The sequence below is a fragment of the Parasteatoda tepidariorum genome, chromosome 4, assembly GCF_982258835.1.
Source record: "Parasteatoda tepidariorum strain Cologne lab strain chromosome 4, Ptep-v5.0, whole genome shotgun sequence".
Lineage (NCBI taxonomy): Eukaryota > Metazoa > Arthropoda > Arachnida > Araneae > Theridiidae > Parasteatoda > Parasteatoda tepidariorum.
The window spans coordinates 60006615-60020333 of NC_141758.1; the positions used below are offsets into that span (position 1 = coordinate 60006615).

A 13719-nucleotide genomic window follows, 5' to 3' on the forward strand; every position below is an offset into this window, starting at 1 on the left:
GACCACTCTGAAAATTTTTTGATCGGTTGTTTTTGTTGGTCTATGTCGCACTAACGATGAACAATGGGCTATTGGTGTAGAGTTGGGAAACATTCCTGAGGATGATATGAAGACATGTCAACACAATTTTGATCCTCTGCAGAGGGGATGGATCTCCTGCTTGACGACCTGCGAGTGAAATCGAGATCTTAATGGTTTAAAAGTTTAATTAGGATAGATACCGCACACCTTTGGCTCCTTTGTAGGTTGATCAAAGTGATCACCCATCCACACACTGACCGTGATCCTTGATTTCGGTGTTCTACTGGGAACAGTGTTTTAAAGTTCACTTTACTGCGAGGTGATCCAATATTTACGTTCTTGAACTCAATCTTAAGGTTTCAAAGGATCTCAAATATGTTAATTAATTAATGCAAACCATATTTTAAGTTATTAAATTAGACAAAAATAAAACGTACTTTCTCTGAAAAACATACCTTTTCTCGACGGATGCAAATTTCTGACCCACAAAATGTAGGGCGTAGCTGCACTCTGAGAAATATGGTCCTAATAATAGGTTGGTCAAACGAGCCGTCCAACGGGTATTCGCAATCCGAAATAAATCGTCCCAATAGTGAGGTCTGAGTCCAAAGCTTAGACTCCTTAATATTAATTTGACTTTTTGAGTATTTCACCATGTCTTGAGAACTTTTAAAACGAATTAAAATAATTTTGCATACAAACATAAATTTCGTCTATCCAAAGATAATTCTTTGCAAAATATAACTTTTAGTAAATATTTGCTTTTTTAAAATTTTATTTTATAATAGCCAAAAAATTTTTGATTATTACAGTACACAATTTTTTATGACATTTTAAAGAAGGAAATTTTAAATGGCAAAATACAACATTTGAGTAGAATGGATCGAATAGTTCCTGAAAAATTGAATTTTGAAAAAGTCACATTATTAAGAGCTATTCGATTGATTTCGTTCAAATTTTGCGCTTTGCCATTTAAAATTGTTTAACTTAAATTCAAAATTTTTTAGACAATCATTGAATAAAATAATTAAAAACAATTATTTTGACTAAAATTTATATTTTGCATGGAATTAGCTTTGGACAAACGAATTTTTTAATTGAGTGCAAAAAAATTTTCAATTAATTTAAGGTGTGGTCTTTCAAGATGTGGTCTCATACGTAAAAAATATTAACATTAAGGGGTACAAACCTTGAACCGCTCTTCTGACTATAACTATTGGGACTATTTTTTTCCAGATTACGGCCACCCCTATAATTTGAGAGTCAAAAACCCAAGAAACACCATAAAAAAGGTATGTTTGTTCAGAGAAAGTATGTTTTTGTGTCTGATTTCGTAACTTTAAATATCGTGGGCACTAAGTAATTAGCATATACGTCATCCTCTCGAACCTTTAAGATTGAGTCCTTGAATGTGAAGATACGATCATTAGATGAAAACTTATATAGAATGGTCCATTTATTTTTATTATTATATATATACTTTAAGTAGTATATATAAGTATGCATAATCTTATGTACGTTAATTCACATATATGCAGATACACGCATACTTTATATGAATATATAATGTATATGTCACGGGCAATGTAAATGATTGGGCATTGTTTATAATGCCCGGGCAATTTAAAAAGTGCCCAAAAGGATATGACAAAATGATAAATTTTGTTGCAATTATTACATTGCCCGGTCATTATGTATAATGCTAAAAGTCAAGTGGGCAATTTGTGTCACACACAGCCACAGGGTGTCTTGGGATATTCATCCACTTTAAGATGCACCTGCATAATTTTTTTAAAATTTTTTCCCGCACATGCGCTGTATAAAGCAACTACTTCAATTACTCTTATCTGGCGCAGTTTTTATTTTTTTTTTTTAATTTTAAAGCAATAATTTCGGTATCAGTTCAAAATTGATTCAAACGCTTTGTTTAATTTTTTTAAACATTTAAGTTATAGCAAAAGTGGCACTAGACCTAGTATATATTTCGGACATTTACCAAAGGTCTAGTCACACTAGGTCTGGTTAAGTGCCATTGCCCGGTATATCCTACACTGATGTTTTTTTAAGGTCAAGTGCCACTGCCCGGTATACATTTGCCCGGTATACCCTACACTGATGTTTTTTTAAGGTTCAGTGCCACTGCCCGGTATGCATTTGCCCGGTATACCCTACACTGATGTTTTTTTAAGGTCAAGTGCCACTGCCCGGTATACCCTACACTGATGTTTTTTTAAGGTCAAGTGCCACTGCCCGGTATACCCTACACGGATATTTTTTTAAAGTCAAGTGCCATTGCCCGGTATATATTTGCCCGATACTCCAAACACTGATGTTTGTTCTAATCTATCGTCAGTAAGTATTAAAATATCGAATAAATGTAATTATATCCACGAATAAATTAGTATCAAATTGGATGTAATAAATATTTCGGACATTCACCAAAGCGACTAATTTGATTGTCAACATTCACCGGTGAACATTGGCCAGCCAGAATCACACCACACGCACGTGGTTGTCCCATTGCTGTCAATTAATCAAAGTGCCCAAAGAAATAATAGCGGTATTTATAATGACCGGGCAATGTGAGAAATTATCGTAAAGTAATTCAAATTTATCAAATTGCCCAATTTTAATGGTCATTATTCATAATAACTAAGCATTATGAATACTGACCTAAATAATTACATTGCCCGTAACATATATATGTATCTATGTAAATGTGGGTATATTTGTACGCCCGTACGTTTGTACGTATATACACAATTTATATATGTTCAATATATGTACGCATATATGCGCTATCATTTACTTTTCCTTTAAGGAGGAAAGGTAGGAAATTGCAATATTTTTACGTCATTGAAAAAAGGTTTTTACTGCAAACCTTTTCGTGACAATGAAAATAAAGTTAAAACCGAGGTTGTCGTAAGGTTACATGCTTTCTGGGATTAAGTGCGATTTCTTCGAATCTAATAAAGTTACTCTTTTATTTTCTACCTTCATTGATACAATGATGTCTAATGATACAACATCATCAAAAGTTTGTCTGGTGCAAAAAACATGGAGAAAACACAAATGAAATATTTAATCTAGATCTAATCTAGAAAAATGTATGAAAGGGTCACCGGTGTCCTATCTGCATTAAAAGGTTAAAGAGTGAATAAAGTTTCTAAAGTTAAATTAAGTTTTAAAGTTCAGGAAATTTCAGTTAGTTTCAGGTAATATAGTTTTAACCTTCTGCCTACAGCGCATGATAGCACCTGCTATTTTGAACCTTCATTTGTACCAGCCGTTATAAATCTAAGAGCATTCATCATTATTTCATCGATTTAGGTAAGGGGAGATTATCACGACGATATTTATTACGAAATTGTCTGGATAGAAAAATCAATTGTTAATTCATTTTTTTTCCCATAAAAAAAAATCTTCTCTACTGCCCTGAAATCAAGTTCCGTGACTTTTTTTCGAGTAACTCTTTCAAATTCGTTTTTTTTTGTTTAGGAAGGAACGAGGTACTATAGTCAGTCGACTAAAGCAGGAATGTTTCTCCTACCCGAAAAAATAAATTAACTTAACAGGACCAACTAAAGATATTGTTTGTGGACAGTGGCTAGTGTTACTATGGACACGTAGGAGTTGAAGGGGAATGGGACTCGCGGGTAGTTCGTTACACTTAGCCGGCCGTGAATAGATAACATGCCGGTTTTTATAAACGTGGTTTGTTGACTCATCGGATAACACAAAAATATGGTAATATTTTGTATTGACTCTTTAATACTCGTAGTAATTGAATATTTTTGTTTTTTGACTAATTTTAATGTTCTATTAAAAAAAGCTATTATTACTCGGATTAATTGAATATTTTTGTTTTCTGACTAATTTTAATGTTCTATTAAAAAAAAGTTATTATTACTCGTATTAATTGAATATTTTTGTTTTTTGACTAATTTTAATGTTCTATTAAAAAAAAGCTATTATTACTCGGATTAATTGAATATTTTTGTTTTTTGACTAATTTTAATGTTCTATTAAAAAAAGTTATTATTACTCGTATTAATTGAATATTTTTGTTTTTTGACTAATTTTAATGTTCTATTAAAAAAAAGTTATTATTACTCGTATTAATTGAATATTTTTGTTTTTTGACTAATTTTAATGTTCTATTAAAAAAAAGTTATTATTACTCGTATTAATTGAATATTTTTGTTTTCTGACTAATTTTAATGTTCTATTAAAAAAAAAGCTATTATTACTCGTATTAATTGAATATTTTTGTTTTTTTGACCAATTTTAATGTTCAATTAAAAAAAGCTATTATTACTCGTATTAATTGAATATTTTTGTTTTTTTGACCAATTTTAATGTTCTATTAAAAACAGTTATTATTGCTCGTATTAATTGAATATTTTTGTTTTTTGACTAATTTTAATGTTTTATTGAAAAATGTTATTATTACTCGTATTAATTTAATATTTTTGTTTTTTTGACTAATTTTAATGTTCTATTAAAAAGAAGTGTGGGTTTGTTTTTAAAATTACATAAAAAACTATGAAGAAATTATATAAATATTAAATTTATTTTTATTTGTTTAATATTAATTCTCTATTCTTTGAACACGGGACTTTTAAATTGAGAACTTCAGATATTTTTTATTTGAAGTTTACAAGTAAGCTTTGAAACTATTTTAGTTTATTTTTAATTTTATTACTACTTTTTTGAGATTTCTATCAATAAAACTTTCAAAATTATATACATATTTAATTTATTTTAATTTGTTTAATATTAAGTCTCTACTGTTTGAACACGGGACTTTTAAATTGAGAGGTTCAGATATTTTTTATTTGAAGCTTTTAAGTAAGTTTTGTAACTGTTTCAGTTTATTTTTAATTTTATTACTACTTTTTTGAGATGTCTACCAATAAAACTTTCAAAATTGTATAAATATTAAATTTATTTTAATTTGTTTAATATTAATTCTCTACTGTTTGAACACGGGACTTTTAAATTGAGAGATTCAGATATTTCTTATTTGAAGTTTTTAAGTAAATTTTGTAACTGTTTCAGTTTATTTTTAATTTTATTACTACTTTTTGAGATATCTATCAATAAGACTTTCAAAACTGTATAAATATATGAGAAATTTGAAAAAAAAATTTATACGTCTTAAATATTAGCTGAATATGGGTGCAAATTAAGTTCTCTAGCCAAGTTCGTCTTCTAAAAGTAGTGAAATAGTGACTCAATTTCAAAATAGTTTGTAGTCGCTTACATTTAATACTTATTTTTAATTAATTTAACACAACATTTAATAATAACACTACATTTAATACTTAAAGTTAAAAAAATTATCACTGCGTTTAATAACGACATTACATTTAATAACGCTACATGTAATGCTTAAAGTTAACTAATTTAACACTACAATTAATAACAACACTATATTTAATATTAAAGTCAACTAATTTAACACTACATTTAATAATGCCATTACATTTAATACTTAAAGTTAATGCTAAACTTAAAGATAAATACTTTAAGTTAACACTTGATTAAGTTAACCCCACAGTAACAATCTACATCACGTTTTCTTTTGTTAGAAACAATGAAGGTTTATCATGATTCTAAGTCATTATAAATGATAAGATATTTCGTTTTGGATAAACTTATCTCAGAAAAATTACAATCAAAGCAGCAAATTTATGAACGTTATTCTGAATGGAAAAAAGAGATATTATAAAATTTTAATTTTGAAGATGTTGAAGCTTATAGTATCCGGAGTGTTATGTAATCAACCCTTTGTTCATATAAATTTTTAGAATCCTTGTAAAATATTAAGTGAAAAAATTATGCAACTTACACGGAGTAAAAAAAATTCTGGCAAAATTACCTCACTATTTGATTATTTCATACCATAATTCTAGCAAACTAATGAAAAAATCCCATAATTCTGGTTAATAAAAACAAAATAAAAGGTATTTAAAATATTCTTTTGGAAATTTTTCCGTTCGTACAGTAACGGTTTGCAGAAAATTCTGTTTCTCAAAATTGTAGTTCGTATCGTATTACCGCACATTGAGTAAAAAATACAGAACTGAAAATAAATTTAACTGAATAAATGGTTTTTATTCCAGGCTTTAAGATATCATGATAAAATCACCAAATTTTACCAAATTTTAACGCATATTATAAAACCATATTTTATTGTCAATTTACCTAAGCCAGGGGTGGCGAACCTTTATACACCAACGTGCCATTTTTTCTAAAAAATTGCTTAATGAGGTCATAAACGTGCCGTCAAATAATTTTGACTTCGTGATTAATGGGAAAATAATAATACTTAACACTATCAACTCAAAACTCTTTATTTACATTGAAAATAAATACATTTTGACATGTCTTAAAACAACTTAAAGTAACATCAGTGTGACTTCTGTTGTTGCAGATTCGATGACAAATAACTTTTGTTAGGTTGTAAAATGTTAGTTTAAGCAGGACTGTTAATTTTTTTTTGCTAGTTGTTTATTGTTGGCTTGTTTTTTTTTTAGTATTAATTGTTAATTTTTTATTAATAATTGTTTATTATTTTGTTTGTTTTGTGAATTTTAATTTAATTGTTACATATGCTTCATAGTGTAATAACATTTGTGCAATAGCAATTCATTGTGTAATAACAATTGTGATCGGTAGCGTGCCCAAAATATTGTGCCTCGTGCCATATATGGCACGCGTGCCATTGGTTCGCCATCCCTGACCTAAGCGCTTCGGTAAAAATTACCGAATGTTTGGTGTCTCCATATAGCCAGAAACACGGTAGTATTTGCTATATTCTGGTAGTTTTGACCACACTTTTTTCTCAGTGTAGGGGGCCGCAAACTAATATTTAAATGAGGAAAAACAAAAGCATTAACGACATCACAAATTCACTAGTAGGGAGGGCGGGTTTGTGACATATTTCATCAATCAATGAAAACAAGTTTCACTGTTTGATGGAAATGAGAAATATTTCTAATAACCACCTTTTAACTCCTTCCTATTTCGTCCAGTAATCAAACAGGTTTTGATGTTTTCGGCACTACTATTTTCAATAGTGATTCATCAAATTTTAATAGCATTTTAGTTTTTTCCGCTTAAATAATAACTCGGCACTCCTAATGTCCATATTTTAATGATGTAAGATTTTGGTTATGACGATGCACAATTAGTGATCTATTCTCATTCTAGTAATCAAACAGGTTTTGATGTTTTCGGCACTACTATTTTCAATAGTGATTCATCAAATTTTAATAGCATTTTAGTTTTTTCCGCTTAAATAATAACTCGGCACTCCTAATGTCCATATTTTAATGATGTAAGATTTTGGTTATGACGATGCACAATTAGTGATCTATTCTCATTCTAGTAATCAAACAGGTTTTGATGTTTTCGGCACTACTATTTTCAATAGTGATTCATCAAATTTTAATAGCATTTTAGTTTTTTCCGCTTAAATAATAACTCGGCACTCCTAATGTCCATATTTTAATGATGTAAGATTTTGGTTATGACGATGCACAATTAGTGATCTATTCTCATAAGCCATCAAATTTTTATTATTATTAAAAAATCATTTTTAATCACAAAAAATCATAAGCATAAGCCAAACCTTAATGGGTAAGTAAATCATTTAGTAACAATTTTTATTCGTGATCTTAATTGACACCGTGAAATCAAGAAATTTAATTTTCACAATTCAAACTTTTGTTTTATAATCGCTTGAATTGTAATTGTTTTACGAATCACTTCTTACAATTATTTAAATTTTAAATTGCGGTTCAAAGTAGTTTCAAATTCGTTAATTTAACTATAGTTCGTTAATATGACTATTTTCTAAAAAAGGAGGATTTAGGCTGTAAATTTACTAGGTTTTGTTTCTTTGCGTTAAAAATAGCTTCTTTTTTTTTACATAAAGGTAAAACTTTCATCCAAATGTCATGAAGAAAAGAGTCACCGACCTCTAAGAAACTTCAATATCAATAAAACATCAATCAAATTGCAATAATCGTTTCTCCGTTAAAAAGACGAAAATTACAAGAGGCAGTGTCATTTTTTTCTCCAAATAGTGATGTTAAAGTAAATATTCTATTTCATTTTTTCATGTTTTTTTTTTCTTTTGAAGTATGTATTGTGAACTTGATCAATTTTCAAACAAATTTAAGCCAGTTAAAAAGGGAAATATTGCACGGAGAAAAAAATTCTGGTAAAATTACAGCACTACATGGTAATGAAATTTCTGGTAAAAAAAAGACACTGGTACTAAAACCAAAATATGCGGTATTTATAAACCATTCCTTTAGTAATTTTTCCGTTCATATGTTAACGGCTAACCGATAATTCTCGTTTTCGAAATTATAATTCTTATTATCAAACATTTAGTAAAAGATACAAAACTGAAAAGTAAGTTTGCATGCTATGTATTATGATAAAATTACTAAATTTTACCTCATTTACCAAATTTCATCCCACATTATAACATTATATTTAATTTTACCAAAATCATTACCAAAGCGCTTCGGTAGAAATTTCCGATCTTTTCGATGTTCCCATAGAGCCAAAAACACGATAATATTTACCATATTCTGGTAGTTTTAACCATAAATTTTTTCTCAGTGTAGCAATATGCTTTTAAGATTATTACTTTTCCCAAATATGAGTTTTTTGCTACATCATAAAAATTCAGATAATGATATAGTTTCAATAGATTTTGAAAAAACAGAGCTTTTAAAATATTGGACCAAAGTAATCTCTGCTTGCAGGTACTTTGGCCTAGTCATTTTAATCACTAAAATAACATTGTGTTTGGTGAAATAATATTGAGCTGTCGGCAGCCATATTTATTTTCTAATGCAAGATTATACTAAGATTATACTGTATCAGTATCACCATCATTATGTGCACGTATATAAAAAATTATCAATTGATAAAATGTAAGAGAGTTTTATAAAGTAACGTTAAAATTTATTATCTATTAGAATATGTAAAGATCTTTACTTTATTAACGCTTTATTTCTTTTTGAGTTTGCTGCTGTTTTAAAAATTACTTTTAACGAATTACTTAATAATAACTGACAAAAAAATTTAATAAAAAGTAATTTTAATATCTATTGTTTATTAAATATATTATAAGTGTTTTTCAATTTTGCAAGTAACATAAAAAAGTTTAATTATGATTTTGAGATAATTTTTCATATTTTGACTTAAAGTTTCATACAATAAATTATTTTACACAATGTTTTATACCATAAGACATTCTTATTTTTACTATTTCGAACACATTCAGAATTTTTTAAGTGCATTGCTTATAGGTTTGACATTTGGAATCAGATCATGATTATTTTCCCGATAATGCACTTTCGTAACCATTACTACTGCAACAAAATCAATTTATGCGCAGACGATTACTAAAAAAAAAACTATCTTTGTTCAATCGTTTGCTTTTAGAATATTGAATTTGTTTTTTAGTTTTAAGAGTTTCAACGTCGTAAACAAAATAAATAGTTTTCACGGATAATTGAAGGTTATTCTAGAATTCAGCAATTTGTTAATTAATTTTGCTCTCAGCTATTGCCAAAGGTGTCTCAAAATTTGGTGAGTTTATTTTTTAAGTAACGATGAGGTACCACACCTGCTCGCTTCCTTTTCTAATCCCAATGGTTGCCTTGCAGTCATCTTTGCTTTTTTTTTTTCAGAAAGACAAATTGCATTGAAAAGCACAGTTTATTTTAATTTATTTATTCCATTTTAACACTATCCAGTGGAGTTGTGGGCATGTCGTACCAATGCGTTAGTGCCAAAACATTGGTACGGCATCCCGATTCTTTTAAGTGATGCGGAAAGTGGTTCCTGAACTTTAAATTTTTTAAAAACCCGAGAAACCAATTTAATTTATGAGAATTATCAAAATAAACTGAATTTATTTCAATAACATTGGAATTCAATCGTGTTGAAATAAATTTTAATAATGATCTGAGAAAGAAATGCAAGCAATAATGAAAGAAATGCCCACAAAATGAGGTCTAAAATGTTAAACCGTTTGCTTCGAATGTTTTAATGTGCACAGAAGTGCCTTAAAATTTTAAAATATGAAGTATTTGATACAGAAGGAGGTGGTAAAAACTTTGAAATTGCCCTACCAATTTTACGTGTTATATCAGGCTGTAAAAAATGAAGCACTATCATAACTGCTAATTGTCGATCAAAGGAGTAGAGGCTCTTACATTTCGAAACAAAAGGTAATGTTTTTAGCAATCGCGCATAGGCCGCTTTTATTTACCAGACTCTCCCTATCTATTTGAAGCTGGACGTGCATAAAACTGTCATTGTTAACCAGTAAATCGCATTAATTGATTTTGTTTTGTTTCATAAGCGTCGTTGAACAACCGACCTATTTTTGGTTTTACGACTATCAATGATCAACACCGAAGTCTTTTATAACCGTTGTTGAACAGCAGGTCCATTTTTTTGGGTTTGCGACTACTAATGTACAACTCTTTGGCCTTGTAATTTTGAATCCAATCCAGAAGACAAGGTAACTCCTGGGTCAATTATTGCGAGAAATTTGCCTACATGGAGGACTTTTTCATGGAGGAAAACCTGGGTCACCTCATTGGGATTCGAGTGTTTTATTCCCTGAGCCACCACAGATCACGTAAATGATTTTATTTTATTTTATTCTGAGTTTGCAACTTTCAATGTTCATCTCCATAGCCTTATGGTTTTGAACTGAACCCAGAAGACAAGGGAAATCCTGAATCAAGAATTGAAACAAGCTAGTCTTCGAGAAGGACTTTTTGGTGAAACTAACCAGCATTTGTGTCGTCACATCGTGAGAAAAACCAAATAAAAAAAACCTCCCATGGTCAGCCCGTCAGCAAGGGTGTTTTAACCCGTGATCCGTCTACCACTGAGGATACCAAACACGATACGTTTTACAGTTGAAGAGTCTTAGGATTGGCACCAATGCTAAGTAATCTTTTCAGGGTGACGCCTGTCTGGTCAGTATTACGCATCAGTCGCCTTTACTTGCAGGACTAGAATCTGAATTTAATTTATTTCATACTTTTTGAAATCATAAATTTTTCAAAAGGTATATATATATATATATATCATTTTTTCAAAAGAGAAATCTCTATATTATAAAGAAATAGTATACGGAGAGAAAAACTCTGGTAAAATTACTGTACTGTATGGTAATGACATTTCTGTTAGAAAAAAAAACCCAACATAATTCTGGTTTTAAATACCGAAATATATGACATTTAAACCATTCATTCGATAATTTTTCCGTTCATATGTTTCTTACTTTCAAAATTATATTTCTTATTACTACACATTTCGTAGAAATACAAAACTGATAAGTAAATTTAACCAAGTAAATCGTTTTTATACTCTTGTCAAAGGTATCGTGATAAAATTACCAAATGCTACAACACTTACTAAATTTATCACATATCCTGAAACCATATTTTATAACATATTTTACCAAAGTAATTTCAATATCGCTTTGGTAAATATTACCGAATTTTTTTTGGGTTCCCCATAGAGCTGCAAACACGGTAAATTTTACCATATTCTGGTAGTTCGACCATACTTTTTTTTCTCAGTGAAATACCAAATTATTTCAACTCAATTTACATTTCGTGTTCTATGGAATATGTATCAAAATTTTTTTCTCGAAAATCAAATAACATTAAGCACAAAAATCAACTGCGTATTTCTTTAATATGATTACAAAACCAATCGATAATATCCATTTTAGAGTAAAATTTTACCAGAGATCAACGCCGTAAATTATCGGGTTATTATTATTGGTCATTTCGCCGGTCTCAGTAATGCCGGTATGTATGCCGATGAAGGCCGTTTATTTTGAATCATAACTGTTATCGTTTGAAGCCATAAATCATACTTAAGAATAAAGAAGCCGATAGAAAAATGGTAACTTTAAAGATATATTGTAAAGTACTTAAATATTAATGGTATTTTATTAAAATTTTTTTTGGCAAAGTGAGCGTGGTTTTAATTTTTGTCTGTTACTGACTGCTGTTTCTTTTATGATTAAAAATAAGGAATATATAGTTCAAAGGTAAGATTAAATTTGTATTTCTCTGTTATAATTTTAAAAAAAAGACATGAAAAATTCATAATTTTATTTAATAGTTCCTATAAATTATGTTTTACGCAATCGCGTTATGCAATATATTGTGTTCAAAATTATAATTATAAAAAGTAAAAGAGGTATAATTCGAAGAACGATTGTTTTTGTAGAAAATTGTCAGTTTTGTTTGAAAAAATTATATTAATTGATTGTATTTTATACATAACTGGTAAAATATAAAAATATTTTAAAAGCATTTTAATTTTAACAAGTTTTTTTTAATTAAATGCACCATTGTATCAGATTTTTGAACTCTTTTAATATGTATCATGTCATATTTTAATTTTTAGAAACATAATTTCAATTTTCAGAAGTTTATTTTTTCTATTTTATGAAATAAAAATTTAGCCAGAATACTTTGAAATGCGTCCTGTAATAGTATTTTTTTTATTTCCTATTTTTGTTCTTTTATTAAGTTTTGCATCTGGGTTATTCAAATGTGCTACTATATTACAGTGGCGTTATACTAAAAAGATTTAAAGTATGAATCATGAATTTTTATGTTTACAAATAAAGTTAAATAAAATATATAAAGTTAAAAATGTATAAATATAAAGATGTTGTGCAGACATTTTCACTGAGAAAAAAGTATGATTAAAACTACCAGAAAATGGTAAAAATTTTCTCGGTTCTGGCTCTATGGGAACAGCAAATAATTTATATCGAATCGTTTTGGTAATGATTTTGGTAAAATTAATAACAAAATATGGTTTCATACTATGTGATAAAATTTGGTAAATTTACTAATATTTCGTTGTTTTATCATGATACTTTAGAGAATGACATAGAAATAATTTATTCTGTTAAATTTGCTTCTCAGTTTTGTATTTTTTACTAAATGTGAGGTAATAAGAACTATTATTTTAATACCCAGAATTTTTGGCAAACCATTACAATACGAACGGAAAAATTACCAAATGAATGGTTTAAAGGCTACATATTTTGGTTTCATTAACCAAAATTATGTTTTTGTAATAGAAATATCATTACCAAATGAATGGTATGGTAATTTTATCAAAGTTTTTCTCCATGTAGAATTTATTGACTGTATTGTAGTAAAAAATACTAAAATTCGATTAATTGCGTGGAAAAGAGAACAATGAAAGAATTTTAAGAGTGAAAAATTTTAATATATTCCGATGAGTACACATGGAGTACACATTAATTTTGCAAACTCAAATGCAATAGTAATTTTCTTCAAATTTGCGATTACATCAGATTATCGTTGCAAATAGGAAATCAAATTTGAAATACATTTTTTTAAATATAGATATAAAGTTCTACCTTAGTGAATAATGTCATGAATAGTGAAACTCGGTTTGGTGAGATTATAATAGTAATATTCAAATTAATTTTATCCCGAGGTAATAAACTTCATTTGAATGACAGAAATTCCATTCAAACTATAGATAATTACACGAATAAAATTCTGATAAAATTGCCGTAGTGTATGATAATGACATCTCCGGTTAAAAAACTGCCATAATTCTGGTTATAAAAACCAAGATATA

General features: G+C 28.6%; 1 protein-coding gene across 1 annotated transcript in view; it reads left to right on the top strand.

Annotated features, from left to right (window-relative positions):
• The first annotated feature begins 3634 nt into the window (after window positions 1-3634).
• The window catches only part of LOC107443287 (transient receptor potential cation channel subfamily M member 8), a 73615-nt gene continuing 63530 nt past the window's right edge, over window positions 3635-13719 (top strand). Inside the window, exon 1 of the mRNA XM_087162184.1 lies at window positions 3635-3768. The gene's annotated coding sequence lies outside the window, so the exon portion shown is untranslated. The remainder of the gene's footprint in view (window positions 3769-13719) is intronic.